Genomic DNA, 18,464 nt, shown 5'->3' on the forward strand with positions numbered 1-18,464 from the left:
TTCAAAGATATACCTGGCAAGGTCCCCTCAAGCTCTCCACCCAGTCAAGGTAGACTATAAACAGTAATTATAATACAATGAGAGAGGGGCTTTGACAGAGCAGTGTACTGTGTGCTGTGGGAATTCCATGGAAGGAATAAATGACTTTGCATATGAAATTGCCCTATTTTATTTTTTTTCATTTTTTAAATATTCTCTTAATACTCTTTTATCTTAATATTTAGTCTATAACCGCCCTAATTCGGAAAGAGGTAGGAAACAGCCTATACAAATTAATGAAAATGTAAATGTTGCAATACTAATTTTAAACTAATTAGTTTTCTTTATTGTTCCTATTCTACATTAATTTGAATATCAAACGGAAGTCTGTATAAAGCCTAATCCATGATAGTTTTAAGTGACTTGCTTAGAAAAATCATCATCATTGTCATTTATATAACTTGGAATCCTAAGAGAATTCTTAAAAGAGAATTATCATAAGCACATTACAAGAATAGATGAGTAGAAGAACTGGGGTAGGAGTGCAATATGGCATGGAGATGGCTTAGGGTGAGTCAGGAACTTGTGAGACTGTAGAAATCCACCGTGTGCCCGAGCTTTCATCTGATGTTCATCTGCTGTTTTTAAAAATCTTTTAAAGTAAAACTAGCTGACTGGATGGAGGAATGTATTTCACTTTCCATCTTTTTAATGTTATTCTTCCAAAGAAGGAATCAGCCATGGAAAATAATGGCATTTAATGATAAATGTTTATAAAATATATTACTGAGTGAAAAAGAAAAAGGTAAATGTCCATAAACAGCATGAGTCTATTTACATCACTTAATCATCGCCAAGCCTTTCAAAACTGTAAAGTAATGAAAATCAAGAATAAGCCCTGAACATATCAGGAAACTATCTGCTCATTCTTTGGGGGACAGAGCCATGCCTTATTAATCTTTATGTTCTGTATAACTTAGTGTGGTAGTTCGCTCGTGGTTAAAAGACTTCAACTACTATGAGACAACTGCCCCAATCCAGGGTTTCGTTCTTTAAAAATAGAGCAAACAAATAAAAATTGTAAAGATCCGAATGAAATGTGGGTAAAGTGAACCTCTTCTTTAAAAGTCTAATCTCAGAAACCTAAGAGCAAACAGTAGCCAGCAATTACTGCTAGGGAACTCACCAAGTGTTTGAGTACCCATTCCCTACTGAAGCAGCCACATCCACAAAATGCAAAGTAACCAAGAAAGGGAAGCCCCCTCTTTCCAGATCTGAGGAATGCACATTTAACACATTCCAGGACAACCTCCCCTGCTGGCCCAGCCCATTGGCTAACCACCTCAAGCTTCCTTGTATAGAAATTAATAGGAAAAGGGATGCTTTTCTGGCTTTGCTAAATTGCTCCACACTGATAACTTTATAATTAGGAGAAAGAGCATAAGCCCATTGTGAAGAGGAAGAAAAGTGCACACAGAAGTTTCTGGTAAAGGAATTGGAAAGGAAAGCAAGAATGAACACAGTTGCTCACATGGCAGAGCTGGGGAGCACAATCTGCTAGATATTTTTCCCTTCTGGTCACTCTCTGTGTTTCCTTGGTTCAATCCCCACCTGCCCACCCTAACTAACAGCTCATATTTTCCCAGTTTAAGAATGGAGGGAGAGGTATAGGTTGACTATCCCTACCTGTGGTCGAGCAGTATGAATGGGTCAGTGGACAAAAAGCCTTGCCCTTTAGACTTCATAAACTATGGGTTTACTACAAACTGATCAACCACATAGGGAAACCCTTTCCACCCTTGGTAACCGGACGTAAAAAATCAGCAAAGTGAACTGCTTACCATTTGTCAGAGTTTTTTAATTGCTGCTTAGTTACCTATAGATATCCCTGAAGGGATCCTGGAATATAGTGTGTCTATACATGACTTGCTCCTGATTCCTTTACTTTCCATCACTATCAGCTATGCTTTTCTTAGTAAGCATGTCATAAAAGTTTAGCAAAATTCTGAAATAAAAAAATGACCCACACATGAAGCTTTCTGTGATAGTAAGCAAGTTAATCGTAGTGATGTCTAGCAATTTTTTTATATAGTATGATTAATTTTTTTTTTTTTTTTTAATTTGGCATGGGTAGGCTCTGGGAATAAAACCCAGGTCTCCTCATGGCAGGTGAGAATACTGCCACTGAGTCCAGTTGCACCATCCCATAGTATGATTTAATTTTAAATTATGCTGTTTTTTTTTTTTTTTTTACATTGTCCTTATATATGCATACCTGTTAGAAACTATACTGGATCGCTTTCTCATGAGAGAGGCACCACGCTTGAATTTTTTTTGAAAAAAAAAACCTCATATCCTACCTTCATATTGTAGGAGTACCTAATTTAACATCTGTTTTTCATTATGATCAGGTATTAATTTGAGACCATGATTCTCTTTTCTAAACAGTAGATGTAGGAGGTATGGAGGGTTGTATTTGCCTTAGAACAAACCCTGGACATATTCTAATCTTGCTTTGAGAACCAATCGTTTATGTAAATATTTATAAAATATTTAGAAGTGAAAGCTTTTATCATTGCTTCTTACATTATTGTCTATTGAAAATGAATTTATACTAATCCTGGTTGATTCAGAGTTTTAAAGCATTACATTCTAGTTCTGCCTTCATGTGAGATATGATTAAAAGACAAGTTTTTATGGGACAGAAGCTAGAAATAGACTTTTCCCAAAATAGCTGTGTTTCTTTATACCATTCTGTCAGAAAATGTATGTCCCTGGGCATTGCCTGGGTGCTGTTTTCCTAATACTAAAAGCTATATAATTCTGTTTTCCTGAATATATTTCAAACCCTTGGCATTTATGCTTTTTATCATTCTCAGGTAAAATCAATAATCTCAAGTGTCTTTCCTAATTATCTACAGAAGATATAATAAATTGCAGTACAAGCCCTCATCTGAGAATTTGGATCTATCTCTGTGAATCAGTGGAGAGGATCAAAAGTTAGAGCATATTTGTAAGTTCTGAATGATTTTTTTAATATTGACTCCAGTATGGCTTTTTATTCTAATATATCCCCTAAATACCAATTACCACAGTATCTATGCTTTTCCAGTCATACCTGCAATCTTGTTTTCCTATTTTTATTTGATTTTCTAGTCAAAATCCTTTTGGGGGAATGGGGAATTGAAAAGGATGGTGTTTTGAGGAGATAATACAAAGGAAGTAAAATGGGAAAAAAGTAGAATTATGAAAATATTTTAAGTGTTCCAAATGCTGTAATTAAAAATTCAGTAGAGTTTATTGGGTACGTTTAGAATTAAGCACTAAAATATTGAATATAAATTTTAACTATAAATATTTTAACTTAAAACTATGCTCATTGAAAAATGCATAAAATATGAAATACAATTAGTCAGGAGAGTTACATTGAGTAGTGCATTGCATCCTGTACCATCAGACTATGATTTCTATGGTTGAATATTTTGCTACCTCAGCTCATAAAATGTGCATTTTCTAAAATGCTAGTCCTCCACCAAAAATAAAGGTTGGTTCTTAATTTGGTTGTTGATCCCATATAAACATTTTGGATTCTTACCACTGAAAGTTCTTATTTAAAAAGTTCTTATAGAGCATACAGGTATCTCTGTATATAGAACAGGTATTTAGGGTCTTTGAGATGATTCTGAGATTTTAAATACTGCGTGTTTATAACTTATTAATGCTTTTATGTAACTTGCTAAAAAATAGCTTTACTGTTTTCCTTCATGTCGTATAAAGCTTCAGAAGAGAACTCAGATGTTTTAATTTTGAAATAATCCTTCATGCCCAGACCCTTCCTCTACTGACTGAATACTTTTATCAAAAATAAACTTAATATTGGGGAAAGAGAAAATTATGAGCTATGTATAAAACAAACTGTCAAGTAAAAGGAAATGTTTTGGTTTTGTTACCTCAGCAACTTTATTCCATATTTTTTAATCAAATATATATATTAGAAATAAAGATGTACCATGTTTTATTCAAATTAATACAAGCTCTCCATATTTTTCAGGTTACCTAGTCTTCAGGGCTCTAAGGGGTTTGCTGTGAAACCACTTAAACAAACCTTAATATTTTTTGGTCTCCTTTTTTCACTGGTTATTAACACAATCTACGCCAAGCATCAGTGCTAGAACCTTTTTCTTAAAACAGATAATCCTAGTATCTTCCACATTGCTCAATGATGTTTTTCCTAGGAAAGAAAAATCCTCCCTTTTAAATTTATGTGAATCTCTTGCTCCCGTAGTTGGCCTAGATTAACCATACTGCTAATTTCCTGGTTCAGCTGAAAGAAAGGAGAGCTCCAAGTTTTGTATTTCTTGCAAACCAGAAAAAAGTGAGTAGCACAGATTAGAAAATATTCATCAAATTTTCTATAGTTGTTGCCTTTGGGTAGGTGACCACCACCCCCAACCCCCCACCCCCACCCCACCCCCGCCCCCGACCTTGTTCATGCCTGGCCGCCTTCTGCAGTGAAATCAGTTTATGTATGAGGCTTGTCTCTCAATATCTTAAAAGACATCTATTAGATAATAATGCATTGTAAGCACCCAAGGTTCCAAAGCATAGATTGAATTAAGCAAATGTATCCACTGTTGGTAAAAAAGGTAATTAAATCACTGAGAAACTGTTTTGAGGCCCGCATTGCCGCAGGGTGGCATTAGCCATGTAAATATGACACCACCAACTTATGGAATGTACAAAAAAGGGGTGGCTCTTGTGCCAAACAAACCTTTTTCAATTAACGCTTCACAATATGTAGTGTGAACTGTTGTAGTCTGTGTTTACCCATCCTGAGGCTGATACTTTTAATGCTTCAAAAACTGTTGCCTATATATTTTCTGTCTGGATCTTGGGGAGAAGGGATGAGGGCACTGTTACAATCATCCGATTGCAGGCACATTTTACCCTTGACTTTCAGTAATCTAAACTAGAAATACCTTCTCATGAAGTAAATCATAGTCCTCTAAATAGCAGCTGGAGAGAGCTATAAGAAATCTTCTGACATCATAAACTTTTTGGTTTCGAACATATAATACTATTTTGAGTTTCATATTAGTATTCCCACATATGAAAAGTTTCCCAAAATATTTTTATTCATATATTTTTGAGGAAGAGTTATGATATTACGTTATTGTGATGTCTCCAATAGACCTTTTGATATTCATTATCTATGTGCTGGGGAATGATGAGTTTTCAAAATGAGATACATTGTATTATCTGTTCTGTCCCTTTTGCTAGTGAATGATTTGCTCTCTCATTGTTTATTTAATTGTTTTGTCTGTACTTCTCTTACCTTTTTTGAAACAATGCATATTCCTTTTAATTAGTTCTGGTTATCTAAATGAAATAATTATTCCCTAATATTGAATAACTGTAAATAGCTTTATACAATTCTTCAAAAATGTTAACGTTCAAGTAGCTAATGTGGTTCCATTCTTTATATTTATATGTATTTTAAAATATTCTTGTTTAAAGATGTTTCCCTTTCTTCCTCCCTTCCTTCCTTCCATCCTTCCTTCCTTCTCTCTGTCTTTCCTTCCCTTCCTCCCTCTCTCTCTTTAAAAAAAAAAAAAAAAAAAAAAAAAAAATATTCTGAAGAAAGAAGCAGTACTTATTCTTATGGGACTTTAAACTGTTTTGTCCCCATTTGCTCAGGAATATTCCTATTTCTTGGGGCACCCAGAATTCATATCACATCATTCACCAATGTATAGACACCAAATGCTAGATAGTTATGTGTGAGCATAAAGAGGTTAAATTCTCCTATATTTTATTAGTGAATATTTTGTCAATTTACTTTTTCTTTTCCAGTGTTTATAACTTGAATTTTGTTTGTGCACATTAAATATAGTTTCACAGGCGTATGTAAAATGCTGATGTTATAATAGAGAAATGCTTGTCTGGGACTCAGACTGTAGGTCCTACTTTGTCCTGCCTACACTATTTATCCAATTAAACATGATTCCACCCCATCCAAGCTGTTTCGAAGGCAGCATGGAGATCAGTCCAGCCTCATGCAAAAGAAATGGGGACAGGATAAACTGGTCAATGAATCCACATTAAGCCATGGATGTTTAAGTCCCTTTTCAGTCCACAGGTTGTTCTGTACTAGCTTTTGCATGATGCTTTTTGAACTACGACCCTGGATTTCCTCTTGATGCACATATTATCTTTTTCATCATTGCCAGCGTTTCCTTTTCTATTTATTATTTTCGCCAGGAAGGAGAGAGGCCTATTAGTAGTAGCTTTGATATATTCCCTTTCCATAGATTTACATGTTAGTTAAATCACGCAAATTAGATCCGTTCTTAACTAAGCAATTTTAAACCAGTGTGTTCTGATCTAATAATCTTTCTGGAAGAAATTATTTTTAATTCTATATAAGACTTTTAGGTGATGTTCTCCTTGTGTTAGACTATCAAACTACAGTTAAGTGATGTTGTTTAATAGCCAGACCTTGAGGTCTGAGAATTTCCTTTATCAGAAACGCAGTTAATGTGGCCTACGGCCCCAAATAGTTATTACATTTATGGAACTCAGTTCTCTGGGTGCTTCTTTCTTATTGGAGTTATCATTTTTTCAAGCTATATTATTGTGCCTCTTGAGGAAGACTTAAGATTTTCTTTGCTCCACTCATAACTAGAAAATATGTAATGAATTTTGAGTATATAAGGAGAAAGAATTGGGAGAACGTGATTAATTTTTAATTGCTATAGTAAATAGAATCAACTTTTGTTAACTAAACACATATTTAACTACTGCCATTTAAACTTGAAATGCAAATGACTGGGTTAAATTAATTGTGTGTTCTCTGAAGTACTCATTAAACTCTCAAAGGAAAGAGAAACAGCCACAAAATCACCAGGTCTGGTGAGTGAAACATTTAAAAATTTGGTTCAAAGCTAAGGGAAATTATTATAATGAAACAAAAAGCTCATCCCCAAAGTAGGTAGAAATTGAGGTATGCCCATATGATCAGCGTAGTGGAATTTCTATTATTCTGCAGCTGCCTTAGAATTCGTAAAGTCTGGTTTTCATACTACTTCATTGCATCTGCTCTGAGGATGAACACTGGGTGATATGGAAGTTGTCTGTTATACCCAAGGACTTGAGTATATAACCCAGAAAAACAGTAGAGAGGGGAATATAATAGAAACTTGTTTTGAATGTCACTTTAAATTCTGAAGCCCTTAGTAATTTCATCGTTTTTATTGTGTACCATTGTTATTTCTCCTTAAGAACAGACTGTTCTATGACTTTGCTTTCCCATTTTCAGATTTTTAAAAATAGTATCTAACACATTTTGTGTTTAGTCTCAAGTAAAATTTACAGGACTTCTTTAAATTCTTAACTCAGTGTTTTTCAAGATAAATCAAACCATTATGAATAAAGGAACACAAAATTCTTGACTGGTTTGAGGTATGTAAAAACTCTCAAATACCTGCATCCCAAAGAATTGTAGACACAGCCTAGAGAACCATCCTGAAAATTAAGTTAAATACCAACTCTGTTTAGAAATTCTAGCTCTGTGATTTGTTCAAGATAGTCTTTTTGTGAAAAAGGTTTTGATTGTAAAGACTGAATGAATGAATAAGCATTTTTTATTAAACAGGCTAGACTTTGTTCTATTGCTACTGTTCTTTTGTTATATTGTGAGTTTCTAATTCATGCAATATCTAACATGGTTTCCTTCTCTTTAGAAATAACCCTAGGGAAATATTGTTTGGATCTCAATTCTAAATAATGTGACATATATATTTGATATTTCTTCCTGTTTGGGGGTGTTGTGCAAAATATTGATAAATTTTTTCCCAAATCCTTAAGGGGGAAAGAGCTGCTCCTTATCGTCTTTATGCCTTTTATTCCTCCCTGCCACTCTATTTACTGAATATTTTCTAAATTAATAAAAGGGAAAAGGTGCTATAAAACTTTCCAAGGTACACGGGCATGAATTACTCACTTTATAGTTATGAAAGTTGGATATCTTGAGATTTGGATAAATCACTACAGTCACAGGTCAGGCCCCTTAAAAACTAATTGAGATTATATAAGAAAGCTCCAGATGAATCCCCTCCTGCCTTTGTATAGAAGCCCCCATTGTTAACATTCTCAGTACAAAAAGGACACGGTTCTTCGTGCAGTAAATGGAGGACCTGTAAATATTTATATTTTCCTGAATTGCTCATTCATCAACTCCTCCTTCCTATAGATAGGTATGTTTTAGTGTCTGTGGCAAGTAATCACTTTTAAAATTTATTATAAGATTGCCTTTACAGAAGAGTTTAAAACCTCTTCCATATTTCTCATTGTCGTAAGAATTGAAAAGTTTTTTGCAAAGGACAAGTAACTTTGATATGGCCTTAATTAGAATTTGGAAATTTTAGCTATCTGATTTTTTTATTTGAAATAGCAGTGCCCTCAGATCCTGAAAATTCCAAAAATTGTCTATCTTTTAACTCTGCTAAACTTTATGTACCTCAATAGGTAGAAAAAGTTCAAGACCTTATCCCATACTCTTTGGTGTGCGTCACAACTTCAAAAGCCAGCAACTATGTCACCACATCCCAGGTACATAAAAACAAGTTTAAAAAATAGAAATGAATTGGATTTTTTTTTTCCTTTTAGCGCACTTGCTTTAAAAGTAGCAGGTAAAAGAACCACAAATCAATCTGTTACATGGAAATGTTATTTTATGTTTGTGTGTTGCTTTCTGTTTCCATTGAGCTTAAAGTTGCAAAATTAGCATTCCATTTCAATGTGGTAGCTTAATACTTGCTCAAATGAGGAAACTGAAACCTGGAAGTGCTAAGAAGTCTGTCTGTAGTTGCACAATGAACACGTCAGAGGCAAAATTAGAACACACAGTTTCTGAATTTCAATACATCCTTTCATCTGCTTCCCTTTTATTTATTAATTTTTCCTTAGAAGTGCTGTGTACATTGAAATTTTAATTTTGACGTCTACATTAGTATATTGTACAATATACAAATTCTGTCCTTAACTTTCTTATGGCAATATCTATGTAACATTTTGAAAATGCTTTATTCCTTGAAGATATGGAAAGATAAATGCATAGATTAATATGACAGATTTGGAAGATTTGTGGACCCCTCTAAAAGAAAAAACAAAAGAAAATGTAAAAAGAATGCTTCATAATTCTTGCTTTGAAAAAGAGAGACATTTTAGCAATTTAAAATCCACTAAATGCAGAGTCTGGTGGTGGTGAGATGGGGGAAGGAAAAGCCAAAGATTGACCTAAGTTGAACTTCAGCTGATCCTGAACATAATTTTTTTCAAGCAGCCTGGTCAATAACTTCACCCATTGGTAAGTAATGTCAATAAACCTCTGAAGACAAGCAAAGCTCCAATGTCAGTTCTCAATTTCCTAATATCTTTGCAAAGCTATGGACCATTTTTACAGGAAATAAGTCATGACTAACTGAAATGATCAACTAAACATAAAATTGGAGCTATATAACTATGTATATATGTTTATATGCATGCATGTATGCATGTATAACATGTATATTATATTTACATATACATATGTATAATTTCTTTCTTATGGATTTTATACCCAAATTGATTGCAGGTTCTCTCTTGAATAGAGAATTGGATAAGGTCTTGGATTAAGCACTAAGTAACTGGTTAGTAATGGCTACTTATTTATAAGGAATCAACATATATGATAATCCGATAAAACAATCCAAATGTCTTGAGCAAATCTTATGATTTTTAACTATCCTGATTACTTTAACTTGGTGTTTTACAATGAATGAACATAACCAAGGTCCAACTCTGGTAGAAAAGTGACTGGATTTGGTAGAATTTAGTCAAAAGAGTTCTGAGTAGACTTTCAAAAATATTTTGAAATATCTGAATAGACATTCAAAAATCTACATTTTTTACGTCAGAGTAGACTTCCAAAAATAGTTACTCCTTATTTACCTCCAGTGATGAACTTTAACTTTGAATATAAGTCCACCAGTATTTTACAAGTCAGTATAAGATCCAGTTCCTTTTTATCAGAAATTGAGGATAAATTGTTTAAATATCTCATTATTTGCTTTAAGAACACAGAGACAAATTAGTTCACGTGTAATGCTAACTTGAAAGCATTGATTTAGGAAGACTGTATAATGTGTTACGCATACACCTTCTCTTGTGTGTCTCTTCCCTGTTTCATCTGAAGTTACTTCTCCAAACCCATCTCCCTGCATTCTCCTCATATTCATCTTTATGACTCTTCACCCTTCTTTGAATATGCATTTTTATTATTTTATACATTGCTGAGTTCCAAATCATATTTAAATTTGGAAAATTCTACCATTTCCCCATGTAGGCTGGATTATACTTGTGTACCATTATAAACAAACTGTATGCAAACAAATAACTAATATAAATAAATGCCATATTTGTTATTAAATACACTCATTAAGATAAAAAGCCTTTATTAAATAACAATCCAATGCAATTTTTTAGGATGATGTAATGGTAATTACAGGCAGATAATTTTAAAATTTATGTTGCGATTCTCTCAACTTCTAGCTTCAGGGAATTAAGAGTATTGTGTTATTGTCATTATAATGATTGTCTGTAATTTAACAAAGGCTTTGAAGTATTGATAAAATGTCATGTCTTGGGAGATTTCTAAAAAGTCACACTAATATTAATGGACTAACTCCTTCAGCATTATAGGAGCAAGCTGTGTTCACAAGCAGACATGGAATATTTGCCTGTTTTAGACCATTCTCTATCAGTCTACTAGCTCAAAACTAAATATGAAACTCAATTCTTAATTCTTAAAAAGAACTGAATTGGCACACATTTTGGAGTTTAACAAATTCATGATGACACAGATATGGCATTTTTTTCTATGAACTTTTCATAGCATCTAATCCATATATTAAGTATTAAATTTTTATCTTATAAGTAAATGTCTAAAAAGCTTATTTGAAACTAATGCATATTTTATAACTAAAGAGCCAAATAAATTTAAAGCAAGGACTGTGTGTTAAAAGAGACAATGTTTAGTAACATTAAGTTTGTCAGGACCAAACTCATTAAACTTAGTTGTTAGATAAGCGTATTTCACAATATCATCTGTTGGGAAAAGATGTATGTCAAGTTATTTTCTAATAATGACCTTTCCTTTTTCCCCCTCTGAACAGAAATTGATGTTAGAAGTCTTTGCACATGTTTATGTTTGTTTTATGAACAAATATTTCAGGAACAGTTTCTATTCCTATTGTTAACTGAATTTCTACTATGAATTATGAAAATTCTTGGCTATTTTTGCTTTAACAAATATAGCAAATGTTCATTTATATAAATATTTGCATATATGTGCGTATGTAAATATGTTATATGTTACACTTACTTTTAGAAATATTACACATTTGAATGAATATATAGACAATTCAGGATCACAAGATTCTGGATTTTATGTGCATTAAAATAATATCTATAAATAGCACCGAAAACTTCAATAATCTTAATTTGCCATGAAGAATACTTTAATACTGCACTAAAAATCGCATGTGGAAGTTGCTCAATTTTAGTCCCATTTTAAAACAATGAGAATTTTAATTGATTTATTTTTAATGATATAATCATAAGATTAAACTGTGCCCATTTGAGAATTTTGTCCTTTAAATTAGACTTTCCCCCTACTCATCTAGAATATTTTCAAGTTGACTGGTTATTTCTGGATTGTTTATATATATATATATATATAAAATTTTTTATTATATTTATTTTATTATATAATAATAATATATAAAATATATATATATTTTTTAAATAATGGTTACTCTTGAAGTGATGAAATTTTCTAAGAGAGAAAAATCAAGGATTTTGCATTTCAGGAGCAATAGTACAAGTTGATGTATTTTGGGATTTATGTAAGTTATTTATAAAAATGATGATATTTGAACTGGAAAGACATTAGGAATTATACAGATCAATGTCCTTATTTTATAGGGGAGATACAGAGAGGTAAAGTGCTTTCCTCCAGATCCCACAGCCATTAAATAGCCACAGATGGACAAAAGTACAGATCTCCTATCTTTAGGTTAGGTGCAATTTCTCAGTACTTCTGAAATTCTTAGAAAGTAATCCTCACCACATTGAGTATTTAATTATTATTAAATAACATTTCTAACTATTCCAGACCATATTTCTGTAGCCTACATACACGGTGACACACACACAAAAATCAGTCACTGGTTTAATATGAATTCGTATTTAATGGGGAAACTAGTACTTGCGATGTGGTTTACATCTGTCATTGAGTATAACTGAAGATATATTTTATTATTATATAACTTTTCACTCTTTTTAATTGGAGGTACAGATCCTAAGAAATTTACTGATTATTGATCCAATGCAATCAAAATAGCCAGACATTTTAATACGATGCTTAAATAATGAAAATAACATCTTTGCTTATATATTAATTAACTAAAGAAGGAAAATAAGTTACTATATATTTATAATTTGTTTGTATATTGTTCTTTGACACCAAATTGAGAAGTTGGCTAGTCATATATATATATATATATATATACATTTTTCCATATAAATGTTTTTGATCATTTTTTTAAGACAATAATACATTTAAATCAATATATTGTACATAATTTTTTTTTTAAATGCCAAGGATACCTTTGTTACATGTATTTTTCTGGGTTTTTATTTACCATAAGGTTTTCTAACTTTTAGAGAAAGCTCTTTACATCAAGAATTTTCTTCTTCAACTTTTGTTTGTTAGGGTCCTAGCTTTTTTCCCTATTTGCAGTAATAGGTTTCTAAGGTAGAAGAAAAGTGGCTGCTGCCCCTTGGGTTTCTCTTCTTCCTGTGCCAGAATCAGCTCCCTGCAAAACTGTGTGGGGAACATTCTTAATCCGCATTTGTTTCTCCCAGGACTCTGGCTCCTTGGGGATTTGCCTGCCTAGCTTGATGGGGTTATTCCAGTTCTGCTTTCTTTCGGATAGTATTTCTCATTCACTTTATCTAAATAGAGGATTAGATTAGTTAAACCTAATTAAACTTGAGATATGAGTAGGTACATTTCTGGTATCTGGTTTTGTTACTGGTTCTTATGGTTGATGTTTCTGCATGTTATGTAGTGTTTTAATGCAACCCTCTTTTAAAAGTGACAACTCATAGGAAAAAGTTTTGACGAGACTTAAGCAAGTTGGTTGAAAGAAACAGGCATTGAAGTGCTTAATTCAATTAGCAACTCATACAGTCTATATTAATGAAGGCACAAGTAGCCTTTATACATTAATTTCTTGAAATGAACGGTTTGTAGAAGTGAATGTGGAGTAGTAGATCCTTAGGCAAATCTTCACTGCTGGTTGAATTTATTTAAAGAGCTTTTCTGGTCACCTTTGAACCTCAATGATTTCTCCAGATGTACAGAAGTGAACAATGTAAAAATCTTGCTGTTTCAGCAGAACTGATTCCAGCTGGCTGGGAACTGGATCTGCAAGTCATTGGTTACAGCTGTGTTTCAATTTATGTGATGGTTGAAAAAATAAATTACCCGATTAGATGGCTAGAAAGAGGACTCTTTGTTTAGCCCTTGTGTGGGGACTGAAAGTGTTTATGGTGCTGTTTTCTACACAGTCTTTGCAAAATAAGCTGGACAAGTAGACTTATTCAATACTCCTAAGAAATGTTGCATATTCAGCTTTAATTTTTTACTAAAGAAACTATTTTTTATGATACTGTCATCCAGCAAATGTTTTAAAGATCTAGCATTTAAGAGAAGTAATAAATTTTCTGTCCTACTGAGCACTACATTCAGTGATTGAAAAGCAGGGTTTTTTTTTTATTATTATTTTAATGTTGTATGCTTTAGAACATGTCTTGTTATAAATGGAAATACATTTTTTCTTAAATTCAAAGCTTTATGATAGCAAAACATCTAAACAAATTATAATTTAATCTTTCTCCTTAATGAGTAATGGCTCACAACATTTAAGGAAAAATATATTAATTACATTTGTCAGTAAAGCAATAAATCAAGTATTTACTGCAAAGAAATAGGCACACTTGTGGACCACTTAATTATGGGGGTTTTGAATTTGTGGATATGTTCTTGGTCATCTAAGTAAAATTCATAGAGATAGTAGGTACAGTATTAAACAGTGTGTAACTTTTCAGATAAGTTAAAGTCATCTGATATAATATTGAATGAGTGTTTGGGGGCTTTTGGGGGGGCATTATTTTTACAAGGTACTTAGGTTAGTTCATTCAGTTTCTTTATGATCATAAAGCTGTCAGGACCAATGGATTGTTTTCAGTGCAACTCGTTCCATTGAAGAATTAAATAAGTGTATAGGTTGGTCTGGGAAAGAAGTCTGCAATGATGTGTTTCATCGTTATTTTCTCTGACACTGATTTTTGTAAATGAGTTCCATATTTTTTTACAGTGTTCCCTTTATTAAAATCCTGAAAAAGTTCCAAATTCTCATTGCATTTTAAGATGACTCCAAGCCCTTAATCAGGTGTCAGCAGTGTTCACCAAGTTCCATAGCAATTTAGTGTAGAGAATACCTAGAGATTTTATCGTACTTTCCAAGAAAATAGATGATCCCTTACACATACCCTTTCTTAAGCTGAGATATATTATTATGAAATTCAGACAATGCTGAATAATTAACCATGATGTACCCAAAAGAAGATAAAGATAGGATTGATCTGTCTTGAATTGGCAGACAATTTTGCTGTGTCAGACTATTTTCTTGATCAATGAAAACATACCCTCCGACCCTTAACAAAATCAATACAATTGATTGGGAAGAATGGAAACAGAGCATGAGAATGCTGGATACACTTGAACCTTCACTCTTCAGAAATATTTAAGTTATGTTTGTAATATTTAGAGGTGTGTATTATGTTATGTTTTCCTCCACTCCCCATGTAATGAAGGCTTCTTCAACTTAGTTTGAAACCTGCATTTCAGAATATGCTACAGAGGCATTCTTCAAGAAAGAATAAGTTTTTAAAAGTTAAATTTGTTTCATCATATTTATGTTTATAAAAATGTGTTCATCAGGACCCAAGAATTTCCAACACTGAACATAGAGATAAAAGAGTAAAATTCCAATCTCAGAAAGTGCACATATTATATTGTTTCAAAAATATGTTATTTTATTTTAATGGGAAAAATTCTGGAAAGCATGCTAAAAAAATCTATAAAAAGAAAATACTTCTTTATTTAACATCATTTATCTTTTATGCACTCTTCCTTGTGATGATCAGTGAATGAAACATTTTATTTTCTTCTTAATAAATGAAACCCCCAAAATTAAGCATATATCTTCATCTTGTGGAAAATTCTAAACATCCAGAATGGAAATGATCATGCAAGATCATTTTAACTATCCATTAATAACTTCATTGCCCCTCAGTTATGCAGCATTTCAAAATGAGTATTTTTAAGAAAAAAGTTGTTTGAAGTTTTTGTTAGGTGACAGAGATTTTTTAACCTATGACTCACTTGATTCCCTGGTGCCTTTTTTCAAAATTTCTGGGTACTTTTTTTTTTTTTTTTTTTCATGGGCAGGCACTGGGAATCAAACCTGAATTGCTGGCATGGCAAGTGAGAATTCTGCCACTGAGTCACTGTCACACTGCCCAAATGATTTCTGGGTGCTTTTTTCTTTTTTTTTTTAATAAAGGAAATTTTTTTTTTTTTCCTATTTTTTGGCATATGCAGGGTCTGGAAATTGAAATGCGGGTCTCCCTCCTGGTGGTGATAACTCTCCCACTGAGCTATCCCTGCACTGCCCTCAAAATTTCTAAAAGCAACTTTAGGAAACTTTGTAAACTTTCATAGTTTATCCTAAAGTATTTCTTTCTTTCCTTTTTTTTTTTTTTTGTGTGTGTGTGTGTGTGTGTGTGGGCATGGCCCGGAAATTGAACCCAGGTCTCCCGCATGGAAGGCAAGCATTCTACCGCTGAGCTACCAATATCCTAAAGTATTTTAAATTTAAATATTTAAATGCATTATTAAAGTAATGCATGTCTATGTGATCAATGAATCCTGAAATGTTATTTTATTGATATAGGCTAATTTTGCAGACATCCAGGACTACTATTGATTCTTCATAATGTTTTTTACAACAGTATGTATACATTTTTGGAGCTTTAGAAAATTATTGCTATTTCTCTAGTTCTAAAATTAAAATATTTCATAGAACATTTCAAATACATGAAAATTTAAATGTAAATAGAGTAATACACATAAAAGATCTGCTATAACATTTTAATATTATCATATTCTGCAGCTAATATGAAAGAGGCAGGTAAAGGATGAGATTTCACAGAGTTGTAGGAAGAGAATATACCAATAGTTTCTGGGGATAAATGCTACTTGACAGTATTGTGTGGATTAAGTGAGATAATTAAATACACAAATGTCTAAATAGTAGGTGGCAATGACCAAAATGTTTTTCCAATTTTATTCCCTTTCCATTGCACAAAAGTTTAGAGCGCAATTAGGCCTTGGTAACAATTAGGACTTTTCCATCCTAATCTTGCAGGTAAGAAAACTAAGATTCTGAGAGTGAAAAGATCTATCCAAGATCATAGACTTCATTAATTACAGAACTGACACAACTACCAAGTTTCCTGATTCCTAAATCAGTTCTATTTCTACTTCCCCACTTTATTTCAACATGATGTGGAAGATAGCATAATGCCATTTTTCTGTAAATAATAGTATTTTCTATAGTTATGCTAATTAAACATAAACTGCCATTTCGAACTCTAAACATGACAGTAATTCTGATATTATTTAATATGATTTAAATCCTTTCTACTTATGTCCTGTCTTAAAAAGTCAAGATCAGCTATTTTTCACGCTCATCTTTTAGGAAGCACATCAACACATGAGAAATGCTCATTTATTGGTAGGATTATTATATAATCTTGCTGACTATTGAAAAGGACTTCCAGACTTAAATATAATTTGATATTATACATTTGGTGGCCTTCAAATTGCTCCTCCTAATCATTCCCTGCCCTTTCCCTGAAAGAGAAGCTCCCCATCAGCATTCTCAACATCCATATGTGCATGTGTGTCTGTGCAGAGATGACCGATTGTCACTTTCCCCTCAAGTTCTCTCTTCAGTTCGTGCTCCTGTTCGGATTCCTCTGGTTCAGGCAAGCTCTCCTCAGGTTCCTCTCTCTGGTGTGGCTTTGAATGTGGTCCCTTTGTGGATATCAATGACAGTCTGGATTGTAAAGTGGGTTTCACAGTTGGGGAAAGCGGAGACAGAGAGAGCCCATGGTGGGGAGGGGGATAGTGCAGGAAGAGGAAGCGAAGGAGAGAGCTTACTTTGATGACAGAAATGTAATTTCAGGTTAGCAAATCAACAATGCATCCCAATCAGAAAGCTTCTGAGATAAATGCTGTATCATCCTCAAGTCCAAATACTTAATTTCTAAAATAAAGTGTAGGTCTTTTTTTCTTTTCCTGGGTAAAAGCCAGCTCTATCCTTCATCCTCAATCGTTAAAGTAATAACACAGGTACATTTATATTTACTTTGTTTTCATATTCTCTAAGAAAATTAGTTCCAGAATCTGATTAGTAACTCAAAATTGTCTCACTAAGTTGCATGTGCACACACACACACACACACACACACATATCTGGGTTTCTTTTTCCCTTCAGTGCTTTATTTCCTAGAAAGTTTTCAACCCAATCATCCCAATCCTTTGGTATCTGATTCTTGTCTCCCTTGCTCTTTATTTGCTATTTTCTCCAAAAATACATATATAAAATAAAAAAAATAAAGAATTTCTAACCGTAGTCATTGCTGTTCTTAACAGCTTCATTCCGCCAGACAATTTATGGTGGATATATGGATAAAAAATATATATATACTTTTTCTTGATTTTTGCTGCTTAGTCTTTTATTGAAATGGAAATACTTAGTGGTTGGGACTGACTCTCATTTCTGGGAGGATTAGACACATAAGCTTCTCTAACTTATTTGGGAACTGTTAGCTTGAGTAAGTTGAGAGTTTTATAAACTATAAAGATATTTTCTGCAAAAAAGTTTTGCCTTTATGTAATTTTGAACATCTCAAAACTATCAAGAAATAAAAGCAGTTGACGCTCTTCAGTCAAAAGAAATTCTCTTTACTTTAGATCTATAAATAAATCAGTATAGTCTCATTTATATGTTTTCCTCACCTTCAAATTACGCACCCTAAAAGAGACAGGAAATGAAAGGAATTTGGTTCCAATGATCAATTGTGATATGAAAATGTTCACAAAGATAGTTTACGCACAAGAAAACTTTCTGCAAAATTGGAAATGGTTTTATATCTGCCGTGTTCAAAATGGTAGCCAACAACTCCCTGTAATTTACATTCAAAATGTGGCTAAGGCAACTGAGGAACTGAATTTTTTATTTTAACTT

At 32.9% G+C, this 18,464-nt stretch overlaps 1 protein-coding gene across 1 annotated transcript in view; it reads left to right on the top strand.

The window, feature by feature from the left end:
* LOC143648541 (uncharacterized) overlaps window positions 1–10,362 on the top strand; it is a 367,651-nt gene extending 357,289 nt beyond the window's left edge. Inside the window, exon 8 of the mRNA XM_077118745.1 lies at window positions 8,506–10,362. The gene's annotated coding sequence lies outside the window, so the exon portion shown is untranslated. The remainder of the gene's footprint in view (window positions 1–8,505) is intronic.
* The last annotated feature ends 8,102 nt before the right edge of the window (window positions 10,363–18,464 follow it).

The sequence above is a fragment of the Tamandua tetradactyla genome, chromosome 10, assembly GCF_023851605.1.
Source record: "Tamandua tetradactyla isolate mTamTet1 chromosome 10, mTamTet1.pri, whole genome shotgun sequence".
Lineage (NCBI taxonomy): Eukaryota > Metazoa > Chordata > Mammalia > Pilosa > Myrmecophagidae > Tamandua > Tamandua tetradactyla.